This window comes from Engystomops pustulosus, chromosome 2 (assembly GCF_040894005.1).
Source record: "Engystomops pustulosus chromosome 2, aEngPut4.maternal, whole genome shotgun sequence".
Taxonomy (NCBI): domain Eukaryota; kingdom Metazoa; phylum Chordata; class Amphibia; order Anura; family Leptodactylidae; genus Engystomops; species Engystomops pustulosus.
The window spans coordinates 40,349,208-40,363,003 of NC_092412.1; the positions used below are offsets into that span (position 1 = coordinate 40,349,208).

The 13,796-nt window shown below is 45.3% G+C and overlaps 1 long non-coding RNA gene across 1 annotated transcript; it reads right to left on the reverse strand.

The window, feature by feature from the left end:
- Positions 1-281: 281 nt before the first annotated feature.
- Positions 282-11,057, reverse strand: LOC140116459 (uncharacterized). Its single transcript, XR_011852767.1, has 3 exons — positions 10,950-11,057; positions 1,040-1,084; positions 282-554 (listed from the first exon to the last, which is right to left on the reverse strand). It is a non-coding gene; the product is annotated as an uncharacterized lncRNA (long non-coding RNA).
- Between the last annotated feature and the right edge of the window lie 2,739 nt (positions 11,058-13,796).

A 13,796-nucleotide genomic window follows, 5' to 3' on the forward strand; every position in this document is an offset into this window, starting at 1 on the left:
AAAACAGCAGACATTTACCAATTTATAAAGTAATGGATCCTCTGTGTAAATGACATAAAACCCATGTGCTAGATTCTATCTGATCTCACCACCTTTGGAAGTAGTCGTTTATGTTTACTTTATGTCACGTGTTATTTTTATTGCTTTGTATCCATGTTTTTGTATCTATGTTTGCATATTTTAATGTTCTAATTGTGGGATAATAAACTTTCCATCTATCTAGTGATCTGGTTGTTTTATCTTTAGCCTTTTTTTTTTAAAGAAAATACCTAATTATTGAATTTTTAACATTTGTCTCTAAATATTTTCCCTTTCTTTTAATTGAATCTAAGAAGCGGAGTACAGTGGGCGGATGACAGCTGGCAGGTCCTTTTGGAGTAACCTGGTGCACAACATATGCTCAGCTTTATTGCAGTCAGGGACATGTCTACTCGTGTCTTCATTAACCGTTTTCCAGGAAGATGAACAGAATCGCAGAAAAGTTGTTGCAATGATTTTGATCCTGGGACACAAAACACAATTTTGAGAAGAAGGAGTCTGGGAAAATTGGGAATCTGTAGAAGAAGACAAATAATGTATATTGAGTGTATCTGAGCCTACCATCTCCATTCATCCCCGGCAGCTGCCTCTCCGGTAAGCCTGGTTCATTGTTACCATCTTCACCTCTTCTATTTTATACAATGCATACAGCTCTCATGGAAACTTCTTCAAAATCCAGGTGAACTCTGCCCAATTATTTCCCCATGTGTAAATTTTTCTCTATATGCATTAAATGTAATCATTGGATGTTCATACATATAGAATCAACTCTCAAAACAAGAGTTTATTGACAATTAAAACATCTGGGTAACAATATGTAACTTGTATCATACACTGTTGATGTATTAATGAGTGTATTAAAAGCTGTATCAATCCCTATACAGAATACTCCCCCTAGTGGTGACTGCAGAAAGCCAGAATTTTATCATGTATGTCTATGATAAAGGGGCTGCTCCATCATCATTAAAATGTTGATAATGCTGCTACAAATTCAACTTACCTCCTCACATGTGCCCAGGTGACATCTTCCAGCCATGACACATCTCTGTGGATTTATAAAACAGACATGGTTAGCATCATCCTATATTCTCCAAACTGCCAACCCCAACATATATATCCCTCACACCACAATTAAGCACATTGGGGCACATTTACTTACCCGTCGCAATTCCCGATCGGGACTGTACAACGGGGATGAAGTCCAGCGTGATTTACCAAGATCGTGCGCCCGATATCCTGCATGTTTTGCTTCCCCGGTGAGTTCACCTTCTTCTTCCCGGTGTATGTGAGTGCATGTCTTGCAACACAATTTGAGATGTTAAATCCCACACATTGTCCGAATCTGTCGGATCATCCGACGGCCTGTCCGCCATTTATGTCACGTGAAAGCCGGCAGCGTTGCGCCAAAATACGATCTTCTAAATGCGGCGCACATTGGAAATCATCAGATATTACAACGATAGTGCGGACCGCGGACCCTTAGTAAATCAGCCCCATTGTGCCTCCCATATATACCACTTACACCATAGCTGACCCCACAGTTTCATTAGACAGCCCCCCCTTAGTTATTTATTAGGCAGGGTACCTCCCATAGCAATTCATTAGGTAGGGTCTCCCTTAATAATTCATTGAAGGGGGGTACTTGAATAATGAATTAAGGGGGGTCTTTGCTTAAGGAATTATTAAGGGGGGGGGTCTTACCTAATAAATTATTAAGGGGACCCTGCCTAATAAATTATTTAGGGGGACCCTGCCTAATGAATTATTAAGGGGAAATTAATCGATTAGGCGGGGACCCCGTAACAATTAAGAGAGGCAGGACCTCTTTTAATTATCTATTAGGCAGAGACCCCCTTAATACAATAGGCAAGGCCCCCCTTTAATTCATTCGGCAGGGTCCCCCTTAATAATTTATTAGGTAAGACCCCCCTTAACCCCTTACCGACAAGAGCCATAGCAGTACGGCACGCATTGGGTCCCAGTGCATGGTGAGGGCTCATCGTGAGTGCTATGTCGTTGATCGTCTTCCAAAGACCCAAGGCTGCCTCGTTTTAATCCTTTCATTACAAGGTGCTATCAACACATTGTAATGAATGAGGAGGAAAATCCCCATATACTGCCATACTGTAGTATGGCAGTATAGAGCAGGATCGATCAGTCAATCTAGGGTAAAAGTACCCTAGGGGGTCTGAAAAATAGTCAAAATAAAAATTTTTTTAAATGATAATAAAAAAACCTAAAAACTCAAATCGCCCCCCTTTCCCTAGAACTGATATAAATATAAATAAACAGTAAAAATCATAAACACATCAGGTATCGTCGCATCCGAAAATGCCCGATCTATCAAAATACAATAATGTTTTTTCACTGCGTTCAACCCTGTATCAGAAAATAGCGCTCAAAGTCAAAATATTTTTGGCAAATTAATAGCGCTCAAATAGCGCTCAAATGCCACTTTTTTGCCAATTTAAAAAATAAATAAATTTCTATAAAAAGTGATCAAAAGTCCTAAAAATGGTAGAATTTAAATCTTCAAAAGTCACAAAAAATGACACCACCCACAGCTCCATACACCAAAGTCTAAAAAAGTTATTAGCGCCAGAAGATGGCAAAATCAAAAAAACATTTTTTGTACAAGAGGTTTTCATTTTTCTAAATGTATGAAAACATTATAAAACCTATACAAATTTGGTATCCCAGTGATCGCACCGACCCAAAGAATAAAGTAGACTTGTCATTTGGGGCGCTCAGTGAAAGCCGTAAAATCCAAGCCCACAAGAAAACGGCGCAAATGCGTTTTTTTACCATTTTCACTGCATTTGGAATTTTTTCCCGCTTCCCAGTACACAAATGGAAAATTAAATACCATCACTATGAAGTGCAATTTGTTAGGCAGAAAACAAGCCACCGCAGAGCTCTTTACGTGGAAAAATAAAAAAAGTTATAGATTTTTGAAGGTGGGGAGTGAAAAATGGAAGTTTAAAAACTAAAAAGGGCCCGGTCGTTAAGGGGTTAAACGTGGTCCGCCTGAATAATTCCTTGGGTAGTGTCCCCCTTAATAATTCCTTAAGCAGGAAGCCCCTTAATAGAGATCCGAGCTTGATGCTCGTTCGAGCATTAGCGTACTCGAAACTGCTCGTTGCTCGGACGAATACTTCGCCCGCTCGAGAAAATGGCATCTCCCGCCGTTTTGCTTTTTGGCGGCCAGAAACAGAGCCAATCACAAGCCAGGATACTCTGCACTCCACCCAGCATGACGTGGTACCCTTACAGCAGTGGTTGGCTGGCCAGATCAGGTGACCCTGGAATAGACTAGCCGCTGCCCGCGCTGCTCGGATCATTCTCTGTCTGGATGCCGCTAGGGAGAGAGCTGCTGCTGGTCAGGGAAAGCGTTAGGGTGTTCTATTAGAATAGTGTTAGGCAGGAGTGATTCTACAAGAACCCAACAGCCCTTCTTAGGGCTACAATAACGTTATACTTTTTTTTTTTTTTATTTGCTTGTGGCTGGGCTTGCTGCCATTAGTAGTGCAGCTAGTACCATATTGTGAGGAATTTGCAGGGAGACTTGTGTTTAGCTCTTAGTGACACACATATCCACCTCAAACACCGAAGTGGGACAATTTATTAGGGGTTTGATTTGAATTACGCAGAGTCTGCTGATTTATTTTTTTTTACGTTTATTTCTTTTTAGAACTCACATTAATCTGCCAAAGCAGTGTGCTTTGAGTGTGGGCTAGAAAATAGCCATAGGAGAACCCCAACTGCTTATTTAGGCCTACAATAGCGTTATATTTTCCTTTTTTTTTGGTTTGCTTGTGGCTGGGCTTGCTGGCATTAGTAGTGCAGCTAGTACCATATTGTGAGGAATTTGCAGGGGGACTTGCAACCGTTGTGTTTAGCTCTTAGTGACACAAATATCCACCTCAAACACCGAAGTGGGACAATTTATTAGGGGTTTGATTTGAATTAGGCACAGTCTGCTGATTTATTTATTTTTTACGTTTATTTATCTTATAACTCAAAGTCATCTGGCACAGCACAAAATCCAGTTGTGTGCTGTCAGTGTAGGTTATAAACTAGCCATAGCAATAGGATAGCATAGTTTTGTTTAAAAAAAAAAAACACAAAAAACTAAAAATTTGAAGTTAACACTTTAATTTTGAAAATGTTTAACCCGCGGGCTAGGGGTAGAGGACGAGGGTGTGGACGTGGGCGTCCAACTACTGCAGGGGTCAGAGGCCGTGGTCCTGGGCGGGGTGAGACACCACCTGCTAATGAGGGAGCAGGGAAACGCCGCAGAGCTACACTCCCTAGGTTCATCATGTCTCAAGTTACTGGGACTCGTGGTAGAGCACTGTTGAGGCCAGAACAGTGCGAAGAGGTGATGTCGTGGATTGCGGACAATGCTTCTAGCCATTTGTCCACCAGTCAGTCTTCCACGCAGTCCACCCATGTCACCGAAATCAGCACTCCTCCAGCTCCTCCACCTCAGCCTCCTTCCCCCCAGTCTGCCCCCTCCCGGCAAAATTTGGCATTTGAACCGGCATACTCTGAGGAACTGTTTTCTGGACCCTTCCCACAGTCACAAACCACTTGTCCGGTTGCTGCTTAGCAATTTTCCGATGCCCAGGTTTTCCATTGGTCGCAGTCTGTGGGTGATGATGACATTATTGACGTAGTGGAAGAAGTGTGTAAAGAGGTGTCGGAAGATGAGGAGACACGGTGGTCAGACAGTGGTGAAATTGTTGTCAGGGCAGGAAGTCCGAGGGGGGAGCAGACTGAGGGATCAAAGGATGATGAGGTGACAGACCCAAGCTGGGTTGATAGGCCGGGTGAACACAGTGCTTCTGAGACGGAAGCGAGTCCTATAGCAGAACAGGTTTAAAAGAGTCAGTGGTGGGGCCAGACGGAGAGGCAGGGCCAGAGCTGGTGCATCAGCACCAAATGTTGCCCGTAGTGAAGCTCCCGGGGCGAGGGCTAGATTTTCAGAAGTCTGGAGGTTATTTAAAGATGACCGACGGACTGTGGTGTGCAACCTTTGCCAAACCAGGATCAGCAGGGGTTCCACCACTACTAGCTTAACTACCACCAGTATGCGCAGGCATATGAATGCTAAACACCCCACTCAATGGCACCAAGCCCGTTCACCTCCGGCCGGGCACACCACTGCTCCTTCCCCTGTGTCATCTGCTAGTCAGCCCCCTGCCCAGGACCACGGCCCAAACACCTCCCGTGCGAAAACCCCATCTTCGCCTCCACGATCCTCCACAGCATCCACCAGCGTTCAGCTCTCCATACCCCAGACGCTGGAGCGCAAAAGGAAGTATAGCGCAACTCACCCACACGCCCAAGCCCTCAACGTCCACATCTCCAAGTTGCTTAGCCTGGAGATGCTGCCCTATAGGCTGGTAGAGACCGAGGCCTTTCGAAACCTCATGGCGGCGGCCGCCCCTCGGTATTCGGTCCCCAGCCGCCACTACTTTTCCCGATGTGCCGTCCCAGCCCTGCACAAGCACGTGTCAGAGAACATCATCCGTGCCCTGACCAACGCCGTTTCTGACAAGGTCCACCTGACCACAGACACGTGGATGAGTGCTGCCGGGGAGGGCCACTATATATCTCTGACGGCACATTGGGTTAACTTGGTGGAGGCTGGGACCGAGTCTGACCCTGGGGCTGCTCATATACTGCCGACGCTGAGGATTGCGGGGCCTACCTCGGTCCAGGTCTCAAAGGCCTACTATGCCTCCTCCTCTTCCCACCCCTCCTCCACCTCCTCCTCCGAATTACCATCCGTGGGCATGGTGCCATCAGTCGGTAGCTCTAGGCACAGCAGCAGTGCCGTCGCTAAGCGACAGCAGACGGTGCTCAAATTGCTGAGCCTAGGCGATAAAAGGCACACCGCCCAAGAGCTATTACAGGGCATCACGGCGCAGACTGATCTGTGGCTTGCACCGCTGAACCTGAAGCCAGGCATGGTTGTGTGTGACAATGGCCGTAACCTGGTGGCAGCTCTGCAACTCGGCAGACTGACACATGCGCCATGCCTGGCCCATGTGTTAAATCTCATAGTTCAGCGTTTCCTCAAGACATACCCCAATCTGTCTGATTTGCTCACGAAGGTGCGCCGCATCTGTGCGCATTTCAGGAAGCATCTGTGCTGGACTTCCTGAAATGCGCACAGATGCGGAATTCAACATTAACCATGTTATCCAGAGTTTACCAGCAGCGCAGAGCGATTGTAGACTGCCAGATGTCAACTTCCACCAGAACTGGTAGTCAGGTCAGTCAGCTTCCTCAAGTCTACAATGAGGAGTGGACGTGGATGTCTGATATCTGTCAGGTGCTGAGTAACTTTGAGGAGTCAACACAGATGGTCAGTGGCAATGCCGCCATCATCAGCCTCACCATCCCGCTGCTTGGCCTGTTGAAAAACTCTCTGGTCAGCATGAAGTCGGAAGCTTTGCGCTCGTCACAAGAGACGGGGGAAGAAGATTCCCTTGTTGATAGCCAAAGCACCCATAGGTCTGTTTCTCAGCGCATATCGGAGGAGGTGGAGGAGGATGAGGAGGAAGAGGAGGAGAATGTTGGCGAGACAGAAGAGGGGACCATTGTTCAGTCCTTCACTGTTCAGCGTGTATGGGCAGAAGAAGAGGAGTTGGAGGAGTTGGAGGAGGAGGAAATGGGCAGTCAGGCCAGTGAGGGGAGTGAATTCTTGCGCGTTGGGACTCTGGCGCATATGGCAGATTTCATGCTAGGCTGCCTATCCCGTGACCCACGCGTTCAAAGAATTTATTCCAGCACCGATTACTGGGTATTCACTCTCCTGGACCCACGGTACAAGCAAAATCTTTCCACTCTCATCCCTGGAGAGGAAAGGAGTGTGAGAATGCATGAATACCAGCAGGCCCTGGTGCACAAGCTGAAACAGTATTTCCCTTCTGACAGCGCTAGCGGCAGAGGGCGTACTTCTGCGGGACAAGTAGCGAGGGAGAGTAGGCGAGCAGGCAGCTTGTCCAGCACTGGCAGGGGTACGCTTTACAAGGCCTTTGCCAGTTTTATGTCACCCCAGCAAGACACTGTCACCTGTCCCCAGTCTCGGCAGAGTAGGGCTGATCTTTACAGAAAGATGGTGAGGGAGTACGTAGCTGACCATACCATCGTCCTAAATGATCACACAGCTCCCTACTGGGTTTCAAAGCTGGACATGTGGCACGAACTGGCGCTGTACGCCTTGGAGGTTCTTGCCTGCCCTACCGCTAGCATGTTGTCCGAGCGGGTTTTCAGTGCAGCTGGTGGCATCATCAACGATAAGCGTACACGCCTGTCGACTGAGAGCGCTGACAGGCTAACGCTTATCAAGATGAATAAAGCCTGGATTTCTCCGGATTTCCATTCTCCACCAGGTGAAAGAAGCTCAACCTGAATAATGTATGCACTCCTCCTCCTCATTGTCCTCCTTCTCCTCCTCTTTGTACACTAAAGCATAGGAAACTGGCTATTTTTTGCCAGGGCCAACTGGCTCTAGCTATAGTACTCTATGTATTTAATTTTTCTGGAGGGCCACCTACCCGGTCCTCTGTTTTAAGCAATTTTTGGGAGTGCCACATACAGCCACTCAATCTATTTAATTTTTCTGGAGGACCACCTACCTGCTCCTCTGGTTTGAAAACTTTTTTGGACTGCCACATACAGGCACTATCCAAATTAAATTGTCTCCATAGCAGCCTCCACATGTCGTCTTTTTAGCAGGCTCCACACATTGTCTCCATTGCTACCTCCACACGTCATCGCCATAGCTGCCTCCAAAAGTCGTCCATATAGCTGCCTCCATACATGGTCTCCTTATCAAACGAACTGTGTCAGGCAGAATTTTGGGTTGTTTTCATGGATTCCACATCAAACTTGTTAACTTTGTCGCCACCCTGCTGTGTAATCCACAAAATATACTGGCAAACTTTTATCATTTACCGATATTATTTCAGCGCTTCTTGCGCATCTGTTTACATTCCCCTCACCCGCCATATCCCAAACTTATAAGAACGCTACTACACTTGATCTTATACAAAAGGTTCTTAGAAGTGCTGTTTGGGGAGTAGCCTAGAGACAGGGGCATGGATTGGCGAAAGCTCGCCTGGCAGCGGAGCGCCAGCTCCATCTCAAGATCCAACTAACATAGTTTTAACTGCAGCACCTTTAATCTACTACTAGTTCACTGCCTCCATACATGGTCCCCTTATCAAACGAGCTGTGTCAGGCAGAATTTTGGGTTGTTTTCATGGCTTCCACATCAAACTTGTTAACTTTGTCGCCACCCTGCTGTGTAATCCACAAAATATACTGGCAAACTTTTATCATTTACTGATATTATTGCAGCGCTTCTTGCGCATCTGTTTACATTCCCCTCACCCGCCATATCCTAAACTTATAAGAACGCTACTACACTTGATCTTATACAAAAGGTTCTTAGAAGTGCTGTTTGGGGAGTAGCCTAGAGACAGGGGCTTGGATTGGCGAAAGCTCGCCTGGCAGCGGAGCGCCAGCTCCATCTCAAGATCCAACTAACATAGTTTTAACTGCAGCACCTTTAATCTACTACTAGTTCACTGCCTCCATACATCGTTCCCTTATCAACCGAGCTGTGTCAGGCAGAATTTTCAGGTGTTTCACCAGATACATAGTGGAACTCGGCCCATCTGTCGCCGCCATGCTGGAGACCTGAAGTTGCAATCATAGCAGCGCAATATGAATGCCCCATACTGTCGCTCTTAATCATGGAAGTCGTCTCCATGGCTGCCTCCACATGTCGTCCCCTTATCAAAAGAGCTGTGTCAGGCTCATTTTTCGGGTGTTTCACCAGATACGTTATGGAACTTGGTCACTATGTCGCCACCATGCTGTGTTATCGACTAAATATACCGTCAACCTTTTGTTCACATAGGAAATCATTTCACCTCCTTTGGTGAAACCTGAGTCCATTTAGGGTATGTCGCCATGAGACTCTCTAGCCTGCCACTGCTGCCGCTGCCTCTGCATGCCGTCCCCTATAGTGTCAGGGTCAATTATTGCATGTTTTAGATGCTATCTAGCCTCATTCGGTCACTCTGTCATGGCCATGCTGTTGCTCATAATTTTGGCATAATGGTGCGATTAAGCAGCCTCAGAGGCATCCATGCATGCTGCCCCTGCTGTTTCCTGTCCATTTCCGTGGTGTTTCCATCCTTTTCTGAGGTTCCCAGGTGTTTGGCCAAGCTTCCCTTTGCAGAGCCTTGGTCCCCTTGAAAAATACTCGAGTCTCCCATTGACTTCAATGGGGCTCGTTATTCGAGACGAGCACTCGAGCATCGGGAAAAGTTTGTCTCGAATAACGAGTACCCGAGCATTTTAGTGCTCGCTCATCTCTACCCCTTAATAATCCATTAGGCTGGGACCCCCTTAATAATCCATTAGGTATTGGCCCCATGGAAATTCTCCCCCTCCTAGTGGCCCCAACCAAAAAAATGTATAAAATTATTACTTACCTCTGACTTCGACATCTTTGCACCTTGACGTTAGTGCGCTCCTGGGTCTTAAAGTGGCTATATTGCAGGTTTATGTACTAGGGTGATGGCACACGTGGAGTTTTGAACCCGTTTTTGGGCCGTTTTTAAGCAGTCCGTCAAAAAACTCATGTTTCGACAGATTTGACTAATTATCTTAATTGGTCAAAAACGCATGCGTATTTTGGAGGACTGCTTAAAAACGGGCCAAAAACGCGTTCAAAACGCCACGTGTAACCGCCCTGCCAGAATCACCAGCATGCATTCCCTCCAAATACACTTTATGCAATGCCTCAAACCTAAATTTTAAGCAATGCAAATGCAAAAGCTCCAAATAACTTTAGTGGGGGTAATTTACTAAGGGGCCGATTCGTGTTTTCCCGATGTGTTACCCAAATATTTCCGATTTGCGACGATTTTTCCTGAATTGCCCTGGGATTTTGGCGCACGCGATCGTATTGTGGTGCATCAGCGCCGGCATGCACGCGACGGAAATCGTGGGGCGTGGCCGAACGAAAACCCGACAGATTCGGAAAAAAGTGTCGCTGGACACGCGCTTACCTTCACCCAGCAATGGACTGTGAACTCCAGCGGACTTCAGCGATGCAGCGACACCTGGTGGACGTCGGAGGAACTACCTTAGTAAATCGCCAGAAGACCCGAATCCACCGCAGAGAAAGTGCCGCTGGATCGCGAATGGAACAGGTAAGTAAATCTGCCCCAGTGTCTCCAAATACATCATATGTAGTGTCTCCAAATATATACATCACCTCCAAATAAATTTTATGCATTGTCTCCAAACACTTTATTTACAGTGCCTCCAAATAAATGATATTCATTGCCTCCATATGTAGCCTTCATTTATATACAGTGCCACTAAATACCAGCCGGGCCTCAAAATACATCATATGTAGTACATCCAACTTAATGCAGTGCCTCTCCATACATTTTATGCAGGGCCTCTAAATACATATTATGCAGGGCCTCCAAGTCCGTTATATGCTGAACCTCCAAATACATTACATGCTGAACCTCCAAATACATTACATGCTGAACCTCCAAATACATTACATGCTGAACCTCCAAATACATTATATTTAGGACCTCCACATACATTATATGTAGGACCTCCAAATACATTATATGTAATGCCTATAAATATATTAATTACAGTCCCTCCAAATAAATTATATGCATTGCCTCCAAATATATACAGATCCTCCAAATAACACTTTATGCCGTGCCTCAAACCAAAATTTTAAGCAGTGCCTCTAAAGGATATACATGTAGCATCTCCAAATCATATATTAACATGGATCCCCTTCCAATGACATACACATGCAAAGCCTCCAAATGATATACATGCAGTACCTTCTAATATATGGAGTACCTCCAATTACATTACATGCAGTGCCCCCAAATACATTGTTTGTAGTACTTCCAAATATCGATGTTGCCCCCAAATACAAGATATGTAGTGCGTACTAGTGCCTCCATACAAGTGGAAAGGTAAAAGGCAGCTCACCTCCTTAATGACTGGTTGTGGATGTAGACATTAGTCTGTGCGACGGATCACCTGGGCTTCTCAGGCATAAACAACAGCAATGAGTAAGATTATATCAGGACACGTAGGCTTAGCCCGCTAATCTGCTGTGTGTCTTCCGATGTTTTTTATTGCCTGTTTGGATTTATAACAATTTTTTCAATAAACTCCAGAGATAATTTTTAAAAAGTTTGTCTGTTTTTTGCTGTTTGGAAGATGTAGTGCCTGCTACCTCCAGAAGTTCTCTGATGACCCTCCTATAGTAGGCCTCATTACAGGTGAGAACGACAGGGAGTGCAAAGAACTGAAAGCCAGCTCTGTCCTGGGGGGTCCTCCTGACCCAGTGCAGGTGGTAGCTGAGAGGAGGACACTGTGTAAGATGAAATCTATTATTGAGAATAGCTCCCATCCCATGCATGAGACTGTGGTGACATTGGGGAGCACCTTCAGTGACCAACCCAATTGTTAAAGGGAGCGTTATCAGAAGTCATTCCTCCCTGCTGCGATCAGGCTGTTCAACAAACAAGGCCCCCCACCTCACCAGTCTCTGCAGGTCCCATCCACAGACTGAATATCAGACTGACGATCATCTCTTGTCTTTTTTTTCATGTCTATCTATGTTTTATCCCTTTTTTCTTTTTGTTCATTTATCAGTAATATTATTGTTATCTTATTGTTTATACTGTACTCTCTCTGCTGCTGTAACGCTTTTCCCCACTGTGGGACTAATAAAGGATTATTTTATCCTATTATCTCCAGTGTCTCCAGATATCTACTGTGCCTCCAAATACATCATGGGGCTTATTTACTAAGGGTCTGCGGCTGCACTTTCGTTGTAATTTTCGATGTTTTCAGGTTTTGCACGGCCGTGACAGGTATTTAACAGCTGCACTGGCTTCCATGCAACAGAAATCGGGGCGCTTGCCGTCGGACGAGCTGACTGATTCGGACTGAGCACGGGATTCAACATTCAAATTGTGTCGCAAATTCAATGCACTTACATACACCAGGATGAAGAAGAGGAACTCTGTCGGACCTGAGCGAGGAAGCGACACATGCAGGATATCCGGCGCACAATCTTAGTGAATCGCGGCGGAGTGCGTGATCGTCGGACAATGCACTTTTGGTGATCTCCTCCGGACGGGTAAGTAAATGTAGTAGAGTAAAGCAGTTGTGGTTTAAAATATAGGTGGTTTGGGCAGTAACCCGGGGCCCAAGTCTTTTAGGGGGCCCATGGCCACCCAAATCATAACCAAATTTTGTGTGAGAAGGTCCTTCACCCATTAAACCCATATGTTCTTTTTCTCAATACATACATGTACATAAGAGCCATTTCAGGACCTTTGAAGGTCCTCCAAAAGTTCTGAAACCACAGCTTGAAAGCTGTCAGAAAGGACACATCCTCCATTTCCCAAGAAGCTGATTCTAGTACCTGATGTAGGAAGTGATTCCAGACTTGTAGGGGCTATAATATTCATACAGCCTGGGGCCCAAAGCAGGCATAATGCACCGCTGCCTTCAGGTTGATGCCGTGCCTCTAGATATCTACAGTAACTCCAAATACATTTCATGCAGTGCCTCTACAGTAACTCCATTATCCATTCTGATTGCAAATAAATTATATGCCTCTAAAATCTTCCAAGTACATTTGCATGTAGTATGTCTACACTGAGAGGTAGTAAACATTACCCACAACTGAGCTGCCCAAAGCGGTGTGCTCGGCCGGACTCCCAACCAGCACTGCGTCTTCTGGGCAAATCTCCATCAAATCTCCATCAACTCTCTTTTCCAAAAGCTGTGACTTCACTTGATTACTATAAAACAGAAATATCAAAAACACACAAAATAAGTAACAGTAGGGAGGGAGTGCGGGACAGCTTCCGCAGATGGCGCGGGCAAGAGGAAGTACCTAGCCCTGCCCCACCACTATATAGCCTCACTTGAGGGAGGAGAACAAGGGAGTACACCACCCCCTTAAAGTGCAAATGCCACAGATTAACTATATATATTCAGTGCCAGAATTGTGTTTCTAGGTGTCTTGGATCCAGAGATATTCAGGTTTAAAGTGATAATTTCAGGTGCAATTTTTATATATATAAAATCACTCCCGACGACATTTTAACAGTTAATATCTCCTGTTTTCCTGACACTTAGAAACACAAATTCATATAAAATATGAGACTCTCATCTTTCATAGGAAAAAAGAAGTGAGGTTCTATGTGTCACAGAGCCAGAGATACAGCCCCCTGAAGTGCCCCCCCCCCTCCAGATTCTTAGCCATCAGGCTACAGGGAGAATTTGCTGCACAGGAGCTGCTGCACCTCACAGATAATGGAAATATTCACTTTATATGTTATTACATTTTGATAAGGAATAATATCCACTAATATTCATGTTTTTAACCCTCTCCTATCCAGAACTATTTAAGAACACACTTTTTCTCTTATTGCCTTTTATTTCATGATAGTTTTTCATGATACGCTGAACATTCGATCCTCCTCGCCTAATGTGACTATTATATATTAACACCACGACCCAGAACATATCCATAAAGTTATATGTAACACCAAAAACACACACATGTTCTGGAATAAAGTTTTTATTTCACACCATCCTCCATTATTTACACCTATGTTATGACGTTCTCACTCAAATTCTTATGAAGCGCGGAGGGT